This window comes from Corvus cornix, chromosome 1 (genome assembly GCF_000738735.6).
Source record: "Corvus cornix cornix isolate S_Up_H32 chromosome 1, ASM73873v5, whole genome shotgun sequence".
Classification (NCBI taxonomy): Eukaryota; Metazoa; Chordata; class Aves; order Passeriformes; family Corvidae; genus Corvus; species Corvus cornix.
In genome coordinates, this window is record NC_046332.1 from 57,717,562 (window position 1) to 57,742,409 (window position 24,848).

The 24,848-nt window shown below is 43.0% G+C and overlaps 1 protein-coding gene across 6 annotated transcripts in view; it reads left to right on the forward strand.

Moving 5' to 3' along the window:
- The first annotated feature begins 64 nt into the window (after nucleotides 1-64).
- Nucleotides 65-24,848, forward strand: part of ELF1 (E74 like ETS transcription factor 1) — an 89,338-nt gene continuing 64,554 nt past the window's right edge. The window contains exons 1-2 of one of the 6 annotated variants that reach the window (XM_039568235.1): nucleotides 88-146; nucleotides 5,038-5,108. The gene's annotated coding sequence lies outside the window, so the exon portion shown is untranslated. Of the gene's footprint in view, nucleotides 147-5,037; nucleotides 5,109-21,518; nucleotides 21,650-21,763; nucleotides 21,853-22,302; nucleotides 22,403-24,848 lie in introns of those variants that run through there. The other 5 variants (XM_039568261.1, XM_039568285.1, XM_039568227.1 and 2 more) reach the window with 5 other exon arrangements.

Genomic DNA, 24,848 nt, shown 5'->3' on the forward strand with positions numbered 1-24,848 from the left:
CGACGGGAGCCGAGAGGGCTCAAGCCGCGCTCTCCTCCCCGCCCTTCCCCACCTCCTGCTCTCACCCGCTCCTCCTCCCTGGCTCCCGAGGAGGCGAGCGCTCAGCGGGAGGCGCCCGGAGAGGGAGAAGGAGCTGCGGCCGCTCGGTGAGTGCCGCCCGCCGCCCGAGTCCCGCGCTCGGCGGCACCGGGAGGCTCGCACCCCTCCCTTGCGGTGGGGAGAACCACCGCGTGCCACGGGTTCGAGCCCCGCCGCCGGCAGCGCCCTGTGCCCAGCAGTCCCTGCCCCGCCGCACCCGTGGGATATGGGAGGTGTGGGGAGAAGGGCGGTGATGGGGTGCGAAGGGGCTGGGGAGGCGACAGGCCCCGGCCGGGTGGCGGTGCGCGCCCTGGGGCGGCGGCCAGCGGAGCCCCGTCCCGCCGGACGCCGCTGCCAACTTTCTGGGAGTTCGGCAGCGCGTGTGTCGGGAGGGCTCCTACTGCGTACCGGCTTCACCTCTTCCCTCTCCCCGCTGCCCCCGGCGCCGCTGCCCTGCTCTCTCTCCCTCCTGGCCGCCCGCCTCTCCCGCCGTCTTGGGGCAGCCGCGGCGGCGGCGGGGGCCGAGGGAGAGGGGGGGCAAGGGCCGGCGCCGTCCTGGGGCGCGGGGGACGGGGATGACACGGTCACACTTGGGTGTCCCCGGCACACTGGCCCCGGATCGCCTCCTCCGCTGCTTCCCCCGCAAATAAAAGTCACCCCGGGCTGGTGTTCCAGAGCGCACCCTCGCCCCCCCCCGCCCAGCCCTGTGTAGACTGATCTCCCCACGGTTCTGCGAAAAAAGTCGCGTTAATTCACCGGCTGCAGCTGGCAGGCTGTTTGCTACAGTCACGCACAGGGGTGGAGGAGAAGCCTTCGGAGTGAGTCATGGCTGTAAGAGGCCCTCCGGTTGTTTATGGCAAAAACAGGGGGATGGCTCATTCAAGATGTGGGAAATACGGGGTGTAAGAGTTGCCTCGATCCATCTTACAAGGACAAGGCAGTGGTATCTGTAGCTAGCACCCCCCGCCCCAGCTTGCTGTCGAGCTGCCTGAGAAAGGAGGTGGGGAGGTTGCCTTTTCCTCTCACAAGGAGGGCTTGTGGTCAGACTGTCATAGCTAGCTGCAGGAGTTTTGCATTTGTCAGCATTTCCATTAGAAGTGTACTTTTTATGTAGTTTGCAACATGGCTATAAATATATGCCCCGGGTTGAAATTTGGTTGATGGCCTCTTCTCCATCTAAGCAACTTTTGAAATGATTCTGCTTAGATGCTAAGTGGAAATCCGTGAAAAATACTGGCATTTTATGTTTCTTTTAACTTTAAAGCTTAGCTGCTTACACACATGGACGCATTTACAGCTGTTAGTCCAAAAAAATTCCTTCTCCCCCGAGTTTGTTAAATTGGGGAACAGTTGAAAAGCTTGGCCTCTACAGGCATTGGTCATTAATTAGTGCAGCAGAGACTTTGAAGACTCCTACAAGGTCCCTGCTACCTCGAGTGAGGGCAGCCACCTACAGAACGGACGTGGGACACTATGTGTCCGCACAGCTCTAACCTCCAAGTGCCAGGGCAGTTCCAATGCCTCAGCATCCCGGACAAGAAGCTGGTGTTAAAATCAAGGCAGAATATGTTAACTTCGGTCCGTGGGATTGATTTTTTTTTTTTTTTTTTAAACCACGTCCGTTCAATTGCTGCTTCTGAGACAGGGAACAAGCCCATTATTTAGGAGCTAGGAGCTTTCGTTTTGTGTACCTCTGTATACGGACGTATCTGGATCCCGTGAAACATGCCTGCCCCCCAGTGGATGTCGCTGATCTCTATACATTCTATACATTTACCACCTCCCCCCGTGCTCAGCCCTGCCCCGTCGGTAAGTTTGCAAAGGCAAGTGCTCAGGATGCCAGGCTCATCTGTCCACCGAGGGCCTGTGTCCGAGGATGGTGTCAGTCGTGACAGGATGTGCCACCATCCTTCCCGGCCAGCTCGGGACCAGAGGTGCATCCCCCAAGGTGTACCAGTCTCTGGCTGGACAGCAGTGAGAAGAGGTAACATGAATGAGGCAAACAGCTGTATGTAGAGGGAGAGGCAGCTTCATGGCTGAGACAGCTGCAGAATCAGATTTTGCAGCCCCGGCCTTTGCTGTTGTTTTCCACATAAACATAAAGGTTTTTGCCCGTGGTCTGTTGGGTTTTCTGGGAGCCTGGCCTGAGTCCCCGGGATCTGCTTCACAGTTATGCTGAATTTAACCATCTGGAATGTGAGTGTCTGTTTGCTCTCTATACACCGAAGATGTTTTGCAGGTCTAAGCATGTTAGAAATACAAGCCTTGAGTGTCAAAATTGCTCACTCAGTGACTGTAGTTTTTTGCTTTAATCTATCTTGGTTTCCCATATTAAAAAGATGTGAATAACAGTATCCTTTATCTTACAGATTACTGTAGTGATGAGAACCATAAAAGAACCTGAGAGAAAAGAAATTATTTCCTCTGTGATTTGAAAGTGTGTGGTGATGCTCTAGAGAACGAGGGCAGAAAGAGGAGTTTGTGTGTTAATTATAGCAAAGCTTCAGTGGGGAAAAAAATGTGACCAGGTCAGTTGCAAATACAGATTGATCTAATTAGAGATTGATGCATATTAGCACTAGAAGACATTTTTAGTTACCGTAGACCACTTAGTTCTAATAATTTCTAAATTCTGCTTTGCTTATTGTGTTTTTAATACTGCATTTTGTGAGTAATTTCCTAGGTTTTCTTTCCCTTAAGAAAAGTGCCAAAAAGCAGGTAGGCAGCCTAGGATAGCGTATGTGTGTCACCATCCTTCATCAGCTAGATTCATAATGTAACACCCGGGACTCTGCTGTCAGAGTCCCCTGCTGAGGGTAACCAGTGGTGGTAGGTCGTGGCTGTGGTCTGTGTTGCTGTACTTGCTCATATCCCTTGTGTTGTCTGGTCACCAGGAGAGGCTGAGAAGAATGTGGACATGGCCTAGCAAACACCTACTGAAAATGCACACAGTGCATTGGACATTTGACCAAATGCAGGTTGACTTTTCATGGGGGCAGCAAAAGGCACCCCTCATGTCAGATTTCAGATCTGTCACTGGGAGATGGAAGGCCATTACAGCCTTTCAAGTTTGCCAGATACCTATTGCCATTGGGAGACAGCATTTTCCCTGGTTTTGTTCTGAAAACAGCTCAAGTATTTTGGCCAAGTTCTTCTAATCCCAGTCTGCCTCTTTCTGCACCCCTCACTCAGAGGTAACTTCTGCAGCACATGGAACAAAATTTAGCCTGAGGCAGACATTCAACTTGGAAAATTTCAACCGAAACAGTCAAAGTCTGGCCAAGTTACAAGCAGCTGGAAGCAGCATCTTGCATTGGAAATGTTCAGCAGCTGCCTAATAGGCGATGCTACAAGCTTCATCAGTCCTGTGTATATGTTTATGTACATGGAAATATGCTGCTGAATTACAATATTACTTGGTTGATTACCTGGTCTACTAACTGATTTTTTGTTGGGTTGTTGTTGTTGTTGTTTTTCACTAGAGAATGGAACTTGAACATCTTTGGCTAATGCTATGAATTATTTTCCTTACTCACGTTGTTGTTTTCCTGGCTGAAAATCTGAAAACTTTAAAATGGAGCCTCTGAAATAAATGACAAGCCAGGGCTTATTCGTTCTGAATCTTTCAAAATGACTTAACAATTGTTAAAGACCAGTTAACAGTAGAACTAAAGCAAATTGCTTCCCAGTGTTTTGAATTGTAAAAAACCCACATCTCCCAAATTCCTAAGCTATTAATCAACTGCTCTATTGTAGCAGACTCACCCTATATTGTGTCCCTGATATATCTATTAAGTCTGCAGTAAAGTGTGAGTTTAAAACAATTGTGCCATGGAGTCACTGTGGAATAAATACCACAAACATTGGCAAAGTTGCTTCATAAATCTTTCTTAGTTTAGAGAGAAACTTAGGCATGCCTTTCTTCTATGGGAGTGCATCTGTTTCTTATGAGGTTCCCTGGGGGCTGGATCTTGATGTAAGGCTGGTTAATATCAATGTATTCACAGCTTTTGTGATGATACTGCATCATTACCAGCATGTCATGTGCAGGTTTGTGCACGTGTGGAACAAGTTACTAGTACACCATACTCCAAATAATTTTTAAATTATCAGCATTCATCAGAAGGCATTTTTCATGCAGCCACATACAAAAGAATCGAGATTGGGGTTACACCAGCAGGATAGGAGACTGTCCTCAAACTGGTAATTTATTGAAAGAAGGCTTAAGAATTTGTGCAGAGAATCATCTCAACGGGAGTTTTCATTGCAGTGCTGCGACTGAAGTGTGGTCTTTGGCTGTGTAGCAATATAAATACTGCACAGAAATAGGAAAGTACGTGGCATTAGTAAGATCACAGGAATTCCATGTCTGGTTTTGCTGCTCACATGTGAGGAAGGATGTGAAATATTAATTAGAGCACAGTGACAAAAGTGATCCAGGGTATGGAGACCAGGTGTCACAATCGCAGATTGTACATCTGAGAGAGGAAATGATGCCCATATGTATCATACATGTGTGTAAGGAAAATACATGATATTTACTTGACCATCCAGTGTCAGAGGTGAAGTTAGGCATATTGTACTTTGAAATAATAAGTAGCAACTAGGGCATTAAAGGATTGTAGTGGATTTGCAGTTGCTGGGAGTGTTTAAAGTGGGATGGGGTTTCCTTTTGAAAGATGAGCTTTCACTTGCTTTGGTGGAGGATGTTTCCAGTGTGTGTAGAAGGGGGAAGGACTGTACTCCATTCACCTGCATTTTTCCCTAGATTGAAAAAACAAGATTACTTGCCGTGCTTTCCATGTGTTGTAGCACATGTTGCTACCTTGACAAGATTACAGTAGAATGCCATACTTCAGAACTTGGCTGGTTTTCTCTTGGGTCAGGAGGACCATTTTTTCTTGGCACCTAATTTGACTTCTGGGAGTGTGAATAATTATTGTGTACTTTCCTCTATAGCATCAACATCTGGTGGCAGCTGGTGACAGGATATCAGGTCCTCACTTTACAGAGTCCCCTCCTATTCCCAGGTTGGTGTATCATCTTTCTTTGTTCAGGATACTGTCAGTTATATTCAGGGATGAAAAAATTTTTCCTGCCTTTAGATAGGCAAGGACATCGCTCACTGTTCAGAAGTCAGCTGCTCAGTGCTCTCCCCTTAACCATCTCTCTGTCCTTTGGGCATTCCTTTCCTGCAGCCACATCTGCTGCAGGGAATGGGCACATGGCCTGGCAGCACAGCACCCCTGGCAGTGACTAAAACAACAGAGGTTATGTCGGTGAAATCATTTTGTAACCTGAAACACGACTGACTGCCTGAATCAAGTTGAAGCATTACCTGCAATGCTCCTTTTCAGGCAGCTTCACAATAAACCTGAAGGTTTAATTTGGCCTGGGAATTGAACTTGAGCCTAGATAGCTGTGAGATGATGCTTTATAATTCCATAGTCCATTCTTTTTGATATAATAACCGGACACTTTTTTTCCTCTGGCAGCTGAACTAGGACAAATATACTCTAAAGTGTTGAACTATTTCTCTCTGTGAAAATCTTAATTTTACTGCATGTACTCTAGCATATATGGTATCAAAAGTCTGATGTTCAATCTTTCACTCAGTGGTTTGGTTTGGCTTTTTCATTCACACTTTAAGGTATCCTGTGAATGTTTTAAGGTGATAAAACACTTTCCATATAGGATGAGTTTATTGGAAATTTTCTTGTTGAGAACAACTGAAACTTGAGGAGACGAAGTTCTTGTAAGTCACTGTCTTTAGACTTGAAAGCATGTATATATGAGTGTTTCCACTGACTTGGAAATACTCAAGCACTCCTCTCAAATATGATTTTTAAATACATTTTCCTCATCTGCCCTATTGAGATGTCATGTTTGAGAAAATAATGACAGTACAGCCTTCTAGGGTTTGGCCTATATGCCTGTTGCTGCGTTCATTGGAGTTAATAATAATGCACTATTGATTTCTAGGACTTGCAGGAGCCAACTTAATAACAAAAGTATAAATCAGATGTTTTCAGTTTTCAAGAGCTCCAGTTAGGCTATTTAATTTTGTCTCAGAAAATGGCAGAATCAGACAATAAATCTGGAATTCTATTTTGCTGTTTCAGTACTTGGATAAAACTTGTGTTAATATAAAATGATAATGAATATTGCTGCATTGTGTCTGTTTTGAAAGTGCAGTCATGGGTTGTAGTTTGCCACTTTGTGACATCTTTTACTGTGTTTGTAATATTTAGTGAGTCTCATTCCCTTCCTGGTTGTGAGGTGAAACAATGTTTGAGGCTGAGATTAAATTTGTCAAAATTGGTAAGTGTCCATCTCAGAGGTGTATCAAATTTGAATACTGTTAAATAGTTGAGCTATATAGCTGACTGTTCGTGTGCTTAACAGCACAAATTTATGTGTGTAGGATAATTATGCACCCAAACAACTGAATTAACAAATGCTGGAAATAGTAGTAGGACTGTGTTATCTGTCAGGTTTGATTTTTCCCCCTCACCACAGCCAAGTGTCACTATAATCAGAATAGTCAAGAGTTAGGTGTTTTTATGGAATGCATTACTCTGTACCTGCTGTGCAAACTTCCCATTTGGTCCCTAATCCAGCACACCTGTGGCCAGTGAAGATGTAATTTTGCCCACTCTCCAGAATTTAACTTCCTTCTTTTATTTGTATGAGTGTACAGAAATCTTTTTTTCTTGTTAAAACCTAGTACTAAAACGCACTTGTGTACTTTAGGTAGTGGATATCCTGGTCTTTTTCCTCCATGAATACAATAGTGACATTAAGCAGTTACATTGTCTGGAGTTTCTGGCGATGCAGGCATCAACAAAATTTAATGAGGTGTTTCAGCTTGCTTGACCTTGTTCTGTGACTCATTTGCGTGCCATATATTCAGGTAGGAAGCCAAGCACTCTCCAAGTCCTGGCAGAAGGTTGCTCACATGGTATCTGCTGCTGCAGCTTCTGTTTCAGCATCTGCTGCTGCCCAGAGAAGCACTGCCACTGTGCCATTTCCAGCAGCTTGCACATTAGTCTGCATTGGACAATTCTGGGGTGTGTTTGGGCTCTTCGGGGAAGGGGCATGAGCTGGTGGTGGAGCAGTAGAACTGTTGGTGGAAAAGCTGTAGGATTCTGCAACTTGCTGCAGACCTTCAAAGACCTTTTTCAGGCAAGGGGGTGTTGAACAGCATTCTGGTTTCTGTTCTCTGCTCTTTCATTCCGTTAGGAGGGGAAGTTCAAGGTCTGTTGTTTTTAAGGTGCACTGTTGATCAAGAGAATTACAGCAGATATGTTTGTTTTAAGGGAAACTGAGGGTGGACTTTGTCACCAGTCAGAGGTGACGAGGTTATGCCATCCAGTGTCATGGGATTTGGTATTTTTTAAGATAAATGACAAGGGAAGTGGTGTTGGTATTGTGGGCAAGAGGACAGCAAGACTAGTCAGAAAAGGATGGTGACAGTACTTAGTGTTCATGTACTGCCATAAGAACACTGACTGATCCAACTTTGTCATTGCTGAATCCAACATCCAGTTACGTTGTGATAATAATGTGCTGTGTAATGAACAATGACTCTCTAGAGCATAGTCCATAGCTCTGATGTCTGCTTGTCTTCTGCATCAGTCACCGCCCCTCCCAGCAGCTTGTCACTCATCTTCTGCTTGCATTTGCTACCCCTGACCTGCCAGCTGAACACAGGAATCCTTCTGTTTCTGCCAGAATTGTTTTGCTTAATTTATCTGGTTAAAACAGTAGATTTATTTCACTCAAAATGGACTGGGGAGCTTAGGTGGCAAAGCTGAGGCAGGTTCTGGTAACTGTGCCGAGAAACTGCTGGGGGAAGGGTTAAGGAAATCAGTGGTGTGTTAGTTGAGATATTGGAAATGAGATGCATCTGCAGAATCTGGAACTGTAAACCTTTCTCCAACCTTGTGCTGGCAGACCTGTGCTAGCATTTTACTTTTACGTTTCCCTCTGGTAGAGGGGAATTATACCCATGTAATTTTGTGCAGAGAATAGATCCCTTAGCACCTGATTACCTCCACTGAAGTAGAGCTGAGTTCTTTTCCTTTGTGTTTGAATTTCCATGTGCTCTGTGCAGCTGTCTTTCACTGGATGCCTTTTTAAATGAAACCTTCATCATAAGCCATCTAAAACAAACCTTGGGGGTTTGTTTTCAGATTTTCTTAGTTGACTCAATTGTGTGGGTTAACAGATTTGGTTAAAAAGATTACTAAGAGTTTTTCAAATTCAGTTTTCAAATGTTAATATTATCATGTAGTAAAACTTGGCAACCATTACAGGTGCAATATTTTAATGAATGAACGAGCTGGTTTCTGACCATAAGTATACTACAGCCATGATGGTGAGAGACAGAAATACACTTTTATATTCTTTGCAAATGACCGTTTATGAAAATTTTCCAGGATGCATCTATTGATGTTAAATTGTCTTCATGTCCTTAAGTTTGCTGGTATGCTTTTATCGTTATTGTACTCTTTTGGGAGGGGAGGAGGTGGTCGATCATTGTGTACCTCATTTGAGGTGAATTATTGCAAACACATTACCAAATGTCTGATGTAGCTGCTTGCTTTGCCTCTGGATGTACATTTTAGGGCAGTCTAAAGCTGAGGCCAGACAGAACAGATTTTCAAGACAGCATGTTTTCAGGATGTTGTTGGCATAAAAGGTCTTTGTGTGTTTTCTGTGAGAAAATCGTTGTGTTAACCTTTGTAGATACTGTGTTTTGTCCCTCTGAAATAAAAGCTGCATCAGAAATGGCGGTTCGTAGTCTCTGTTTTATCGTCGCTGTGTGGCTAGCAGCTGAAAGATCAAATCATACATGAGGCTGTTACTGTACAAGCCCTCTCACTGTGTTTACCAGGTAGGTGGGGTTTTTTCTTCTTTTCCCAAATCTGTACACACTAGTCAAAGAAAACTACTAATTTCATGTTTTCCTGAAGGGAAAAAAAAAGTATTTTTAGAGAGAATGCCTTTACTGTGGAGAATTACTGCAAAATACTGTGTACTTCTTCACATACTTTAAGATTCAGACTAGGTTTCAGGTCTCATGTCTTTGCATCAACACCTGTCAAGAATATTACTTATATTTTTAATTCTTTAATCCTCTAGGTCACATGCATTCACACTTTCCTTGTTTCAGATTGACATCAAGACATGTAGCAACATTAAATGTAGTTAGACACTAGTTTGTTGGAGTTTCTGGTTTATGATGTGGTGGATAACCATATCAAATCTCTTCTTCTTTTTTTTGGAGATGGAACATGTATGTTCAGAAACAAGTTTCCATTCTGTATGTGTTACTATCAGACTGAGCAGTAGTCATGCTATAGGTGTTTCAATAGGCAGAAGTATTTGTGCAGGTGTGGTTTAAGGGAGAAAATGCGTAGTTGTGGTTCTTTTGCATAGCACTGTGTTCACATTTGCAGGATGACTGATTGAGCAGAGAAACCTATCCTAAATGGGAAGTATTAGGGAAGCCACTGAATTTGGATACTGTGTTAAAGAAGTTGGAGGACGGATATGAGAAGGTGGCATTATGAGCACTGTCCCTGGTACTTTGTTGTTTGTGTGCTCCCTCTTTCTTACCTAGTTTCATTTTTAAACCACGGCTTTCAGTTTGTTACTGAACTGGAGACACGTAAAAATAAAAATTCTGAAGGCTTTTGTTTTTCCTTTTCACCGTTCTGGGGAAGAATCCCTTTTTTGGGATTACTGGTTTCATCTGCCAGAAAAATATTACTTACCATCTCCAGGTAAGCAGGAAGGAAATGACAATTGTATGTGGATTCTGACTGGAACATGATCAGAGCTTGGGTGGCTTAAACCAGATGTCCCCATGCTTTTGCTCTGGAGAGCCACCACAATCAAATTTTATCATCTTTGTTATAAAATGTATCTTGAATGTTCATTTATATGCCTGAAGAATAGGGAATAGGGCTGGGAATGAAAGAAAATAAGGTAAAACAAATGAGAAAGGGAAGGAAGTAGAAAAAGGCAATCCAAACTAGCTTTCTCCTTCTAACTGTAAGGATATGAGCCAGGGAAATGAGATGCAGAAGAAATTGAATAGTCCCATTGGTAAAGTGGTAAAGTGATAATTTAAACTCCTATTGAATAAGTGGGAGCTAGATCAGTGCTTGCAGAAGAATGTTGAGTTTAATTCATTACCCATGGTGAGACATTTACATACCTCTCATCCAGTTTAGTGTGTGGATATTTGTTTACTGAAGGATTTTTTGGTGTCCTTTTTAAGAACCAAGTGTTACCTTTTGCTAAATATGAGAAAAATGGACTCAAATCTGAATGCTGCTACCAAATAACATTGAAGACCAGTCACCTGTAATTACAGTTTAAATTTCTTTCCCCTTTTCTCCTGAACATTGTGTTAGTGTGATGTAGTTTTTGATGAGGAGGCTAAGCGCATGAAGTGTGGACAAGCAGTTTTTTCACCTAATTTATTATCAGATTTTCTAAGTGAATGGTAGCCATCAGTGAAGCACCAGAACTTTCCCAGTTGGATATGACCAAGAGTTCAAACTCAAGATCTTCCAATTCCTTGTAGACTTACTTTGCAGTGCTTTACAAATGAGAAGAAAGGTACAGAAAGCCCCGAGCAACTCTCTGGGGAGTCAGGTGTGGTTGTTACCTTGGGATTAGTGCCAGTGATCAGATCCAAGGGGAAAGTAATGGGGAAAGTGAGTCAATAAAGCCGTATCAAGGATGTGGAGAAAGAGTGTATGAATTAGCAGCCTGCCCCCAGCTTTGTTTTATCTCAGTAGTGATATTTGCTCTTATTTTTTCCCAGAGGATTTCAACTGTTTGTACTTTTGGTGTTTAATAAAAGTGAAAATAAATGGATGACAAGGAGATATCTTTTTGGGGCTTTGCTTGCACAGCTAGCAAAAATGTATTTCTGCTCTGCTCAGAGTCAGAGAGATGGTCTGGATGAACAGGTGTTCAAAGTCAGGTTGGGTGGGGCTTTGAGCAACCTGATCTAGTGTAAGAAGTCCCTATCCATGGTGAACAGGGTGGACTAGATGATCTTTGAAGGTCCCTTCCAACTCAAACTATTCTGTGATGTTGATGGTGTGTCAAGAGAGGAGCTTTGTAACAAAACAAAACGACAGTAGTCCAGTGGAGAAGGACTTGGGGGTTCTTGTGGATGAGAAGCTGGACATGAGCCTACAAGTGTGCATTTGCAGCCCGGAAGGCTGATGGAATCCTGGGCTGCAGCAAAACCAGTGTGGCCAGCAGGGTGAGGGAGGCGATTCTTCCCCTCTGGAGACCCCAGCTGCAGTTCTGCATCCAGCTCTGGCGTCCTCAGCAAAAAAAAAGGCATGGACCTGTTGGAGCAGCTCCAGAGGAGGGCCATGAAGGTTATCAGGTGGCTAGAGCACCTCTTCTGCAAAGTCAGGCTGAGAGAGCCTGGAAAAGAGAAGGCTCCAAGGAGACCTTGTTGTGACTTACAGAAAGGAGGGAAAGGGACTTTTTATACTGTCAGATAGTGACAAGAGGCAATGGTTTTAAACTGAAAATGGGCCAACACAACTACTAAATGATTATATGCTGTTTCCCCCATTCCTCTGTTTTGCTTTGTCTATGTAGATTAACAGCTTTTTGCTGCATTAACTCTGACTTGCAGATCCTCAGATCAGATGTTCAGCTTGCTCCTTTCTGCCTATAAGCATGAATTGTTCCCTGGGTATTGTACCTGTTGATTTGTACCCAAAGTAAAGTGCTCTCTCCTCTGTTTTCTCCCTATATGGTATCCAGCTGCCATTTCACCACAAAAATGCAAATCTGCATTTTCTGATGATGCAGGTAGCATTTTTCCTGTTTGCTCTGTGGTGAATTTTCCAATGTGTTGTATAATTTTGTTCTGTAAATCCTGTAAATCTGTACCTCCAAATCTGACTTTTGTTGGAATGGTGCATGAATAATATACTTGGGTAACTTTGAAAACACTCACTGGATAATGTTATATATTGACTAGAAAGAGGACATTTAGTATATTTTAGTCTATTAAGGAAAATTAGTATATTTTCAGAAAGTTAAGTAGAAATAATGCACCTAACACTGTTACAATCACCTGGAACCAGAACCCTGAGATAGATTATTTAGGATCTTCTGGGAAAGTAGCAGCCTGCTGCATGCAAGTAAGGATTAGCAATAAAAGAATTAAAGGGTGCTTGTTTAGGGTAGGGGAGTTCATTTTCTCATAAAACTGAGTAGCAGGAAGTAAGCTGCTCCTAGCTTATGCAAAGCAGCAAAGGTTCATATCATAAAACCAAGAGGCCTGAGGATGAGAGCAATTAATGAAAAAAACCCCCCAAAAGTAATTTTCTTTTCTCTTTCCCTTTCCTCAGTGAGATCATTGACTAGTGTCTTAAAAAAGGTTGTTTTAATTATTGTTATTCTGAGTATTAAAATTAAATTAGTTTGATGTTGCTCTTCAGTTACTCACACAGGAAGATTTCTGTGATCTTAGTCACAAGTGGTATATTTTTGTCTGTTATGCAAAGCTGGAAAACATTTCTAATGAGTCTTGCTAAAAATGGGGAGCATTAAAAGGAAAAGCTCAAGAAATAAAATTAGTTACAGAGAAGCAGTGGATGAAACACTCTGAATTTAGGCTACCATCCTAGAATGCGAGCACTCCTTCAAATTAGGTATCTGTTCCTCGATGGTGGAGAGAGTTGAAATCACTCAATTTAGTGAGGTGTTTTTCAGAGCACATATCTTTAAAGCTGATGGCCCCTCAATAAATGCAGGACAAAATGGATTATAAGATTAAACATCTATATCGAAATGCTAAAGAGATAATATTAGACTGAAATAATAAACATAAATGATACCTAGTACTTTGAATGTAGCATTGAGAATACTGAGTCTTTATGACAGGTTATTTGGGGAGAATATTGAGCTGCTTCCATTAATAACAAAATGACCTCTGTTAGGAAAGCAGGAGGAAAATCACGTGTGTGAAACTGTGCCTGCCATAATGTCTTCTTGTTCTCTTAGCCTCTGGTTCCCAGTTTTGGTTTCAGGGCTCCCTAGACCACAGAACCAAGAAATATGATTCCTGGGAGGATTTTGGAAAACACATCACAGTAGCAGCAAGTCTCTTCGGAACTGAACCTCTGTGCCTGTTTAGGATATGTCCAACTGCTGTACCTTGCTTTTATGGGCAAGTGACAATAGTAGAGGCAATGGTTTCGTTTCTTGGAGTGATCCACAGGTAGGATTTGCTGGTAGGACTGCTTGCCTGGCTGAAGATGAACGTAGAGATGGAAGCTGTTGTTTTTGCAACTTGAAATGTAGCTGAGAGATAAAAATGTTGGCCTTCCAGCAGGCAGTTCCCCTTCCCAGCAGCGGTGAGCTCCTCAACACCCCTCCTTTTTGTGTCCTTCAGTCTTTATCTTTTTTCCTCTCTTCTCCATGATTTATGTATTCACCAATTGGTTAATGTAGCATGTATTTGGATAGGTAAGCCTGCTACTAAAAATATTATTTCCTGAACAAGCAAGTAACTGGGTTGCGTTTCTAGCTAACTGTTCTTTAATAGCCAGGTCTCTGCCTGAGTGAGTTGCAATGGAAAATTGATTAATTCACATGAGCTTACTTTTTTTCACAATTTATTTTCTGTCTCCTGTCTCTCCAAGTTACCACGTTTATCCTTCTCCATTAATTAGAGCAGCTGGAAGAGCAGTAATAAACACACTTTCCTTTCCTTTGTGTTCACATCCTGAGCAGTGCCGAAATACCCGCTTGTATTCCTGTAAGCATCTGAAATATTTGTGGAACTCTAGCTCAACATTTTTCTAAAAATTATGTTTATCTGGATTTCCTTTAATTCCATGAATTTGGTCTGCATCCTTACAGGGAGTCAGCATAAGTGTTTGAGGTAGCCAGTGTGGCCTGCATAAGGCAGCAGGATTGAAAGGATAAAAGAAATTGGAATAGAAATAAACACTTTTTCATCTGACTGGAGCAGTAGAAAAACTTGCAGCAACCACCCTGACACGTGCATCTGTTGGATGCTCTTTTTGTTATTGTCTAAAACACAAACGTGGATAAATAATTCCCTGGTACTTCTTTAAGACATCAACAGTAATTTCCTGTAGCGCGGATGGCTTTCTGGGACTGCACAGCCTCTGCAACCTAACTCTCTGGTCTTTAAAAGAAAATTAATTTAAAAAAAAAAAAAAAAAAAGAGGCAGCTGCAGAAGTGCAGCTTTGGGTCCAGAACTGTCTAGCTAAGGGCGGTGCCTAGCTGTTCTCCCTCAGGAGAGGGTTTGATGGGGAACATGATGATCCCTCCCCCTCTGTTCCCGCCCTGTAAAAAGGCCAAACCATAACAGCAATACTGACACCGCCGTGCTGTAACTTTGGCGCGTATCTGTGCGCTTGTCTTTGGGTGTACCAAATACTTCGTCTGTGATTAATAGCATTCCTTGCATAGAAACTTCTAAAAATCTCAGCTTCATTCTTGATTTTTATACTGATAAACATGGACATCAAAAAATCCACTGTGAACACTGTTTTGGTTTTTTTTCTTCTTCCCAGTATGTGTTTATTATTCATGAATGTGTTGCAACATCCAAAAATGTAATGAGTGACTCACAGAATGAGCAGAGGAAAAAAATACAGTTACAGCTTTTTAATGAGGATTCCTCAGCCAACTACAAAGTGTCCCAGTTAAGAAAACAGCTGTTGGACTGTATAAAATTCAGCCAGTCCTCGGTTTTATGTTCCTTCTGGATATATTTGCAACATAGTTTCACTTGGTATATATTTCTGTTCATTCATGTCCCTGATTTGTTTTCTTTCTTGTATCAGGGATTGCAACATTCCGACATCAAGAAGAAAAACTACAGAACAACATGTTTACAAATAGTTCTGGATTTTGTGTTTTTGTGTGTGTAAGAAAGGAAAAGAGCAAAGACTAAGTTTACCACTACTGGTGTAGTAACATCTCTAATGGTTTCAGATTAAGCCAGTATTCTTCAAAAACTATCCTTGCAAGGATTCCAGAGCAAATACAACCATCCTGTTATTGCAGCATAGCTCTGAATGAGTACAATATTGAAGGATCTGAAGCTTGTGGGATGATGTTGGGTGTGCTGTTCTACTTCAAGAATCCAAACTGACTTTCTTTCTGGAAATATTGGTTCTTATTGTTGGAAAGTCTAAACTTTTCTTTCATTCATATGTTTTTGAATTTTATCAGTATTTATAAATTTTACGTCATGTCTTGTACCCCTTCACCTTTGTATCTTTCTTGCACAATAGTGGGAAATCTGTATTTGCTTAAAAGCTTTGAGTGCAAATCTGTAGAGATAGATAGGCAACCTAATACTTGTCTTTCAAACCAGCTGTATACACAAGTGATCATTTCCAGCTAAGCATTTAGCATAATCTTACTGCAGTCAGGATTGTACAGACTTGTATTTTATTAAAGAATATTTTAAAGGAATTTTCAGGGTTGATACACATACTGTGTGAGAATTTGGAATAAAGACGTGATATTGCTATGCCCTTGCTGGTTCTCTTGGGATATTCAATAATTATTACCATACAAAAATGAGTTAATTTTGGCTTTGTTTGTTACAAGTATGTTGTAGTGAGGTGTTCTGTATATAAAATAGTGTTGCCTTTATAATGCAAAGCTGTACTTGGGCCTTAATTACAATTATACTATTTTCTGCCTTGTTTCAGAAACAGGTTGTACCTTTTCAAACAGTGAGCTCTTCTAGATTGGAAAAAAAAAGTAAATCCAGATAGAGTTACTTCTTTTTTGGTATAAAATGCATTCTTCCGTACATTTCCTTCTGATTAGTTGCCTTCTAGTTTCTTATAGGGTGTGTGCTGGAACAGTGTCTGCATGGCATTCAAAGGTGCAAGGAAAGTTGGCCTTTTTGGATCAGTTTTGTGACTCTGAATGAAGAACTAGAAATTAGCAAATTATAAGTGAGTTGGATTTTAGGATGCTAGAGCTTTAACTGTCTGTCTGAGTGTACTTACCAATAACACTAGGTGAGGCATGATGATTTCTCATTTTTCACCTGGGAAAACTTGGTAACATTGCATGTATTTTGCAAACATTGGCAGATCATAGTTTAACTCTTTTTGTTTCATGATTTTTGTGGGGTCTAAAGCTCACTGAGAGAAGTAGTATGGGGTATAAATTTGTCCTGTCTGTATTTTCATTTCTTTGTGTGACTTGCCTTCGAGCTGTGGGTTTACAAGTGTGACTTCTGTCACACCTACTGACAGGGGTATTTATAGGATGTTAAATAAATTTCAGTGCACTTTCTGAAACAAACAGGCAAGGAACGTGCAGTGTGAGGACAGAGCAAGAGCTAGCTCAGGTCAGAAAGTCATGGGTTAAGCATTACCTCTGTCCCTCCTCTCTGCCTGTAACATTTCCCAAGTAATGTATCTTTTTCTTTTTTTTTTTTTTTGGTGACTGTTATGCAATCATATGAATCTTAGGGTGAAAAATTTACCTGAGTGCTGGCCCAAGTGTAGTAGTCTGATGTCAGAGGGAGGTTTGATGTCCTTTGCTGGCAGTGCTCATCACAGTCGGAGCTGATTCAAGAGCAGCCAGCGTTCCCCATCCACCCCATCAGCTTTCTGCCACAGTAAGGCATTTAATAGGATCAGTGGAAGGTTTGATGGGTACCACATGGACCAGAACCAGTGCAAGGAGACGATGGGTAGGGAAAAGTGTGGTTGGGGTTGGTAAAGAAGTGCCAGGGAGAAGCTGGAACCTGTAGTTTCTGGCTGAGAGTGAATCAGAGATTATCCTGTGTCAGAGCTGTATCTACTACCTGGATTTTTGTGATTCTTTTCTTCCACAGTTTGCTTGTCAGTAGAAAGGAGAATATACTGAGATTTTAAACCATTCTCAGAAATATTGAGAAGCATTACTTCTCAGCAGAGGCAAACCTATAACAAAAGGAGGAAGGAAGAAACTTGAAAGAGTGAGGAAAAGTAGATTTTCCTAAAGGCTTGCCATTGCTGGGATGTGACCTAGGAATACCTTAGAGGTGATCCAAGAAGAGTTTGTGCAAGGCTATACAAGGTCAAGGGTTTGTAGCTGTGTGGGATGGTGCTGTGCTGCTGGCTAAGGCAGCATCTTTGCCACATCTGCCTTCAATAGGAAACACTGGAGGCAAAGTTGGAAGCATAAAATGGATGAGGTTAAAGCTGCCTGGTGCTTGGTTGTGAATGCATTTAATTTCAGACACCTCTCCTGCCCTTCTGCTATCAAGGCATCATTTCTGGAGACCTATGTGACCATAGACTTGAGAAATGCTTCCTTATGTATTTTGAAAGATGACATTTACCATCTGAAAGATTCCATTTAAACACAGGATGGCCAGGATACCTTCCCTCTCAACTTTTGAAAAGTATAGTGGCCTTTTTATATGCACTTTGTTTACTACCAGCTTTTCCTTTCCTACAATTCAACTAAAGTTCAGAAGACCAGCACAGTGTAAATAAAAGTAGACTGTTTTTTCTCAAATTCATTGTGCTCTGCTTTCACAGTGTGCACTAAAATATCACTGAAGCGTACCTTTAGATTGCAAATTAAGAACTGATAGCTGCATAGGCTGCTCTCCAGGTGTCATCCACATTTCTTCTCTGAGATGCTTTTCTATTGAAATCTCTGAAAATGCAAGTTTGTAGATGGCAAACAGTTGTCTTAAAAATATCAGAAGTGTATTGTCTGAATTTGTGATAAAGTTTTTAAATAACACAATGGTAAGAATTTTTCTGAAACTGAAGTCCCAGCAGAGACTTCCTTTGGGCGTAGGAGTAAGTTACCTTATAATCTCCTGATGCAATTTTTCCATGTGTAAATATTTAGGTCATTGTGCATCTGGCAGCACTAAAAACCCACAGCAGTGTCAGTCTGTGTATCTACTCCCACAGGAGGTGCCAGCCCCCAAACCCAAAGTACCAGGACAGTAACGCCAACACCATGGAGATGTATATCATATTTATTGGATTAAAATGTGATAGCACTGCTACTAGTGTTCCTTGGTGTTGTACACAAGGAGAAGGGGAAGGAGTTTGGGTGTTAAGACTTGGGTAAAAGCTAGTTCATGTGTTGTCCTTCCATACACAGACAGTGTGATCTTGGGCATATCCATTGCTCAGGTGTTCTTTTGGGCCGTGCTTGTGAATGGGATTGTTACAATTTTTCCTCCCCTTCCAGGGATGCCTGAGATGAAATGTTTTGCAAAGCTTGAGATACTGGGATCCTACAAAAACAAATGCAAACCAGAAGCTTCTTAAATCAGACTTTTATCCAGTCTAGAGACAGAGTTTGATGAAGCTCCAAGGCTGTATGAGGGGATTGTATGAGCCTGAGCTGAGAGCAGGGTGGTGGGATCTCCTCTTGCAATAGTGGAGTTACAGCATCTTGAGCTGCTTTAGGAATGCAGGGTATCACATAAATGGGGGCTTGCTAGGGTTTCTCATGTGGTGAACTTGTGTATAATATAGCAGAAAAATAAAAAACTAAGAACTTCTAGATCTAAATTTTTTGCTCCCATTTCTTCACAAAAACAGTATTTTCTCCTCCCCAAGCCCCATCCAAAAATGAAAGCTGAACACAGTCACAAACTTTCCTTTTGGCTTGTTTTTATGAGGCTAAGTAGTATGTCTGTCAGGTGGGGCAGGATACCTCCAGAACACATCATTCTGGTCTGTCCTCACATGGCTTCTGAGTTTCATGGTGCCCCCTGTGCAGGAGAGCTGCTTTGGTCTGCTCCTGTGCCTCCTGGTAGCCCGTCCCATCCTGCCCTTGCAGACCTGTAGCTTTCAAAGCCAGTTGCAAAGGAGGCAGGCAATTACCAGAGTGAAAAGAGAAGCGGCTTGCTTGGGGTCGCTCTTGAGGCCAGCAGAAGTGAGAGCCACATCCAGGTCTCTGCCACCCCAAGCCTGCTTGGCTGCACTGCTCCCCTTGGAGCACGATTTGGCATGTGTTTCTCTGGGAGCTGGGGCCAACAGCAATGTGAAAATTGTGTTATGCATTGTTTATTTATTTATTTGTGCAGCCTTAAGTTTTCTGCTTGTGGACTCCACCCTCTGCCTCGCTGTGCGGCTGCACAAATATTTGCTCTGGGAAACAGTGGGGGGAGTAGCTCAGTGCAAGGAATATGAGGCTGGGATAGAGTGGAGGGCTAAAGCTGTTTAAATTGGCTTAAGCTGTGCTGTTGGTCAGTGTCTAGCTATGTCTTTTGGGCAAATGGTGATCTAAGTTTTGTGGAAATACTCATCCCAGCAATGGGCAAGGTCACCTCTTCTTCAAGCCAAAATTATAATTAGCAAGAAACCTGATACAGTTCCAGGGATGAACATCCACCTGCATTCTCTCTCGCTAAATATGTTTACATTTTACATATGCTTTTCAAAAAAGTACTGCTTCCAGATTTAGCTTAGAAACAGCAAATGTTTGCATAGCTTGTGCTAATACATCACTACAAAATGATTTTTCTATTTAGTTGATTGCCTGGATAAGAATGCGTTGTTTCTTCCCCCTCTAAACCATAACTATTAGACTTTCTTTAATTATTGAAATGGTGCTCTCCCTGTGCCAATGTTACAGTTCCTTGTAACCGCTGTGCACCTGGGTCAGATTTCTTCCCTCTGTGCCCCATGATTTGCAAAGGGTTTTGCAGCACAAGAAACAAATGCTTTTAGATGTAAGATTGGATTAGACTTAAGTTGTTGGAGAGAAGGAATATACATCTGTTGTGAGAGGTGGAAAATACATAGTGACTAAAATAACGGCACAGTGTTTTTTCCTCCTTTTTTCAACTGAGAAATACAAATGAAGTCATATTTTGATAAAGAGCTGTAGTGAAGATATTTAAGTACTGACTTAATTGATACTTTTAATCAGTAAGTCTCAAAAAATGTACTGCTGCTTCTTTTTTCAGGTCTTCCATTAAAGCAGGCTGCAAAAATAGGATGATAAACTACATCTAATAAAATCATACGTGGATAACTGCCCTTTGAATAATAAACTGGGACCCAGTTTTGCTTTTAAGTGCCATGCAGGTGTCATAAGGACTCAATTACTTGGAAATAACCCCAAAATTTTCTTCTTGGTAATTAAGCATAACCAGTAGTTGGAGATATTAATGTCCATAAAACTATGGGTTTTGCTCAGTGCAAAACTTATGAGACTACTGTTTAATTATTACTGGGAGCATTAATGACAGTTGTGCTGAAATATATTTGAATTTGTCTCAATGTGTTTGCTAGAAGTAGCTTCAGGATTTTTTTACTCTCATCTTCCCTGCCCGTTGCAAGGTTGCTCCTGCTGCTTCCTGCTCACCTCCCAACTCCTTGCCCTGCCATTATGCCCTCTCAGTTGGCCGCATGGCTTGGGTTCTTGTGCCATGCCTTCCCTTATGGCCAGTGCACTGCTTTGGACTCTGCCTTTCTGGGAATTTGTGGAAAACCAGTGCACATGCCAGCCTGCAAACAGAGCATGTGCTTACCCTTCCTACTGAAACAAGGTAGAATTAACTCTGTTCTCACCCTCTGCACCACGTTTTTAAGATTGCACTTCTGTCAGGCCTTTCAGGACGCCCTATGCAATTGTAGAGCCCATCCCAAGTGCCTACACTGCTGTGGGCTAGTTGGCTTTCATGGTGTTGTTTTTTAGGCACAAGGGTTTGTTTAAAGAACATGAAGAGCATATCAGAAATTTACTGGGAATCCAGGGAACTGGATTCGCTCTGGCACTGGCTTGCTGTCTGTGCTCCATTGGATGCTGCACTTTAACTAAATTTCCCCAAGTATTTTGGGCTCTCCAAAGTTTTGCTCTTTTTCAGGGGTTAAACAGTTTGGTGTGAGCAAGATGATATCGGTTGAAAAGATGAGATGTTCCACAGAAATGTGTTCGTTCATTTAATTTAGGACGAGAGAATATAGTCTTAAACTGTGCCGGGGCAGGTTTTGGTTGGACGTTAGGAAGAATTTCATCATAGAAGGGGTGGTTAGACATTGGAATGGGCTGCCTAGGGAGGTGGTGGAGTCACCCGTCCCTGGAGGTGGCACTTGGTGCCATGGCCTAGTTGACAGGGCGTGTTTGGTCGTGGGTTAGACACGATGATCTCACAGGTGTTTTCCAACCTAATTGACTCTGTGAATTATTAGTCATGGAGGGGAGCGGGGTGGGATGTTTCGTAAGGATCGGAGGCAGCGGCGGGGAGCCGGTCGGGCGCGCTCCGCACACGGGGGAGCCGGGCCGAGCCGAGCCCGGGCGGGTCGCGCGGCCGCCGCCAGCCCGTCCCCCCCGCACCCCGCCGCCACCTGCGGGCCGGGCCCGGCGGAGCGCCGGCCGCCGCCCCGGGGCGTGTCGTGCCGTTCCGAGCCGAGCCGCCCGGCCCCGCGGTGAGTCACCGTCCGGGGCCCGGGCACCACTTCCCCCTCTCGACAGGAGCCATTTTAGCTGCACGACGCTGCGGGGAGGCCGGGGCGGCGCCGCGGGCCCCGCGGCCGGGCGGTACGTGCTGCCCGGGGAGCGAGAGCCGGGCGGGCGGGCGGGCGGGGGGGGACGCGGCGCCCGGGCTGCGGGCGGCGGCTGCCGCTGCCTCGACGTGCGGCCGCACCCGGGGCAGCGCTCCGCAGCCGTCGGGAGAAACTGCGGGGAAGAGGGAACTTCAGGAAAAGCGCAGCACCAGGGAAAAGCGAAATATAAATTGGGCCGTGAGTAAAGGGACGTTTCGGGGCAGCAGCGCCGTGAGCTGCCTGAAGCTGAGCCTGTTGCTGCGGGCAAAGGGCACCGCGGCTGTGCTTCTCTGAGCGGCGCGCTGCACAAGTGTGACAGCTGGTTTGCAATTCTGCTCCGTTTTACACTTTTGTCGCTTTTTTAAGCGTGAGGGGGTGCCAGGCAGGCTGCCGGTCTGAGCCCTCCAGCTGCCGCTCAGCGGACTGTAAAATACACGAAATTTTATTAATCTGAAGATGCGTGTACCTGGACTCGGCTAGCATGGAGAAGAGCACGGTCCAGGGCGATTCGGGCAAAGTGTTGGCTATCAGCGCTGCCGCTTTGAGCACTTTCGCTCCATTGCTCTTTGCCCTATGTGGTCCGTGGCGACTTTAAAATGGCAGATTTAAAATATAATTTCAAAGATAGATCATTCTCTGCGCCCGCGACCTTAAATTGAAGTTCTCTTTCTGCCGAAACAAAGCTATTCAAAGGCAGCCCCTACGGTGTCGTTTCACAATAGAAGGAGTTAAGTTGTTACGCGCGCAGGTACTCACCTTTTCCTCAAAATGATTAAGAAATTGAAGTTATGGCGATGGTGTACATGGCAGAGCAATTACAAAGTGGGCTTAGTGGTAGCTGTAATGGGAGAGGAAAATCTTGGAGGTAATTGTGGTGCTTTAAATTGCTTCTTAAACTTTCAGTGGATGAAAATTGCCTTGATTCTCCTAATTATGTACTTCTGAACTCCAGCACAGTATATTGAAAAAGAATCACTGTTTCCAAACCTTTGCTGAACGAAAGTGTTCTTCTTTAGAAGTTTTGTCTGAGTATATAACTTTGGACCCTATATTTCAATCTTTCACTTGAGAAATCAAATTCTGTATCTTCTTACTGAAAATTAAATGACAGGGCACTTGAGCTGTTGTTCACTGGGGAATACTTTACAGGTTCATTTACCGTATGGAGCCTGTATCTGAGAAGTATAATGGAGTCTTGCTTTTAGTGCTGTGATCAGTTGCAGGGGAGGGAGAGAGGGAGGCAACCATTAAGTAAATGGTCATGTTTTAGGCGAGGCTGTCTCTTGTCTTCAGCCTTGCCGGTGTTCACACATATTTTACTTCTACATCTTACAGTACAATGTGTTGTCACTATCTTTTCAATTTACGTTTTGCTTTTTTTTCTTCCTAAAAGCAACAAGTTTTGCAAGGATTTGGGAGATTTATTTGATGCATTGTTACATGTTGAAAAATGACAGATAAAATTACAGAGGAACTACTTGGAAAAAATGATTTGAGTTAGTAATAGAATTTTTTTTCTGAAAAAATCTTAAATGTATTTGCATCTTTCTTTTTATCATCATGACTTTTATTTTCAGATCCTAGGGCTCTGCTTGCAACTCATAGAACATGACCCTCCCTTTCCTTATCTCTTTTCTGCCCTTCTTTCTTTTGCACCAGACCCTGTTGAGACATCCAGCCTTAAAAACTTAAAACCTCAAGTTTTTCTTTTTAAGTCATCTCCCAAGCTGCAGCTGCTTATCATGGGCAGAAGGCTTTTTGTGTGCTAAAGGGTAAGTGGCTGCTGCTACTTTCTCTTGATCAGGGCTTCAGGGAAGAGCAGTTCCTCTTTGAAGGCAAGAGCTGCCATGTTTGGTCTCTCTTGCTGCTGTACAAGAACTTTGCCAGGGCTACAGATGCATCTGCGGTACAGTGGTGGAGCTAGAAAAAAGTTATTTGAAAGACTTACAGATGACAGCTTGGACAGATCTAGAAGGCAGAGAAGTGGATTAGAAGGTACAGAGAAGTGGTGTTAGTTTTTGTATAGCTGAAACCCATGTTTGTCTCAAAAAAAAAAAAAAAATTTCCCCCCTCACCCCCAAGACAGGGATCTTTCAATTTGGATTGAGTTTGTGATTGTTGAGAGATGAGCCATGGGAGTGGCATCGTTAGATGCCAGTTAGCTTGAATATTATTTCCAGATCCATGCTTTTACAGAAGTGTTGGTTTTCTGATGTGCTCTTTTCTTATCTGTTGGAGATTAGAAATATCAAGTCCATGGTCTTGCTCCTCAAATGAGAAGAAGAAAAGAGGTAGATGTCCAGATTTGAAGAATGTTGTTGGTCTGGTATAGCCTGATGTTTCAGGATTGCTGCAAACTTATACTTCAGTTGTGTGTGTTACTTTTTGGTCACTTTATGTATGAAAAAAGCCAAATAAATGAGGTGTTTTTCAGCACAGCCATATTCAATGAAGGGAACTATGGCAGGACTGTGCTCAGTGAGCTGATAGAAGAGAAAGAAAAATGGAGGATTTCCCTCTGAGTCAGAGGAGAAGCTTTGATCTCCAAAACAGCTTTCTCTTCTTGCAGGTGTTAGCAAAAATATCTCAGCTTTTGCTTGAAGATTTTGTTGTTTTCACTGACAGTTTTGGTAATGCGATGGAGTTTTGTTAGGTGTGCGAGAAGGAGCAAGGACTTTCCCCCACCATGGTGATTCAGCACAGGAGTGGCAGGAGGTGGAGTTCACCTTTCCAGCCTTGGTTACAATCTGCACCATAAGCTCTGAAACTTCACTACCCTATGCCAGTGATTTATGGTGCTTACAATTTTAGTGCCACTGACGTGTTTTAGAGATTATTTGCTTTCTTAAATCTTACTTAAACTCTGCTTTCTTAAATCTTACCTAAGTGTTTCTTCATAGATAAAGTAGTTGACAGAGACTGTACATACTGGAATTTTAAGTCTTTTGCTTATCAAAATTGCAGCAGCCATGTGAAAGGCTCTAGACATTTTCACTTTCCTGACCCGACCCGGCTAACCCATGTAGAGGTAAAAATTATTTATTCTTCAATATGAGCCTGTCCTGTGGCAAAGCTTCCCACTGTGTCAGTGTTTGTGCTGAGAGGATCCCGTTGGATAGGGACCAAAGTTTATGCTTTCTTACCTTGATGTGCTTTAGGCCTTACCTGCTAGCCATCTCCAGTGTTGAATCAGA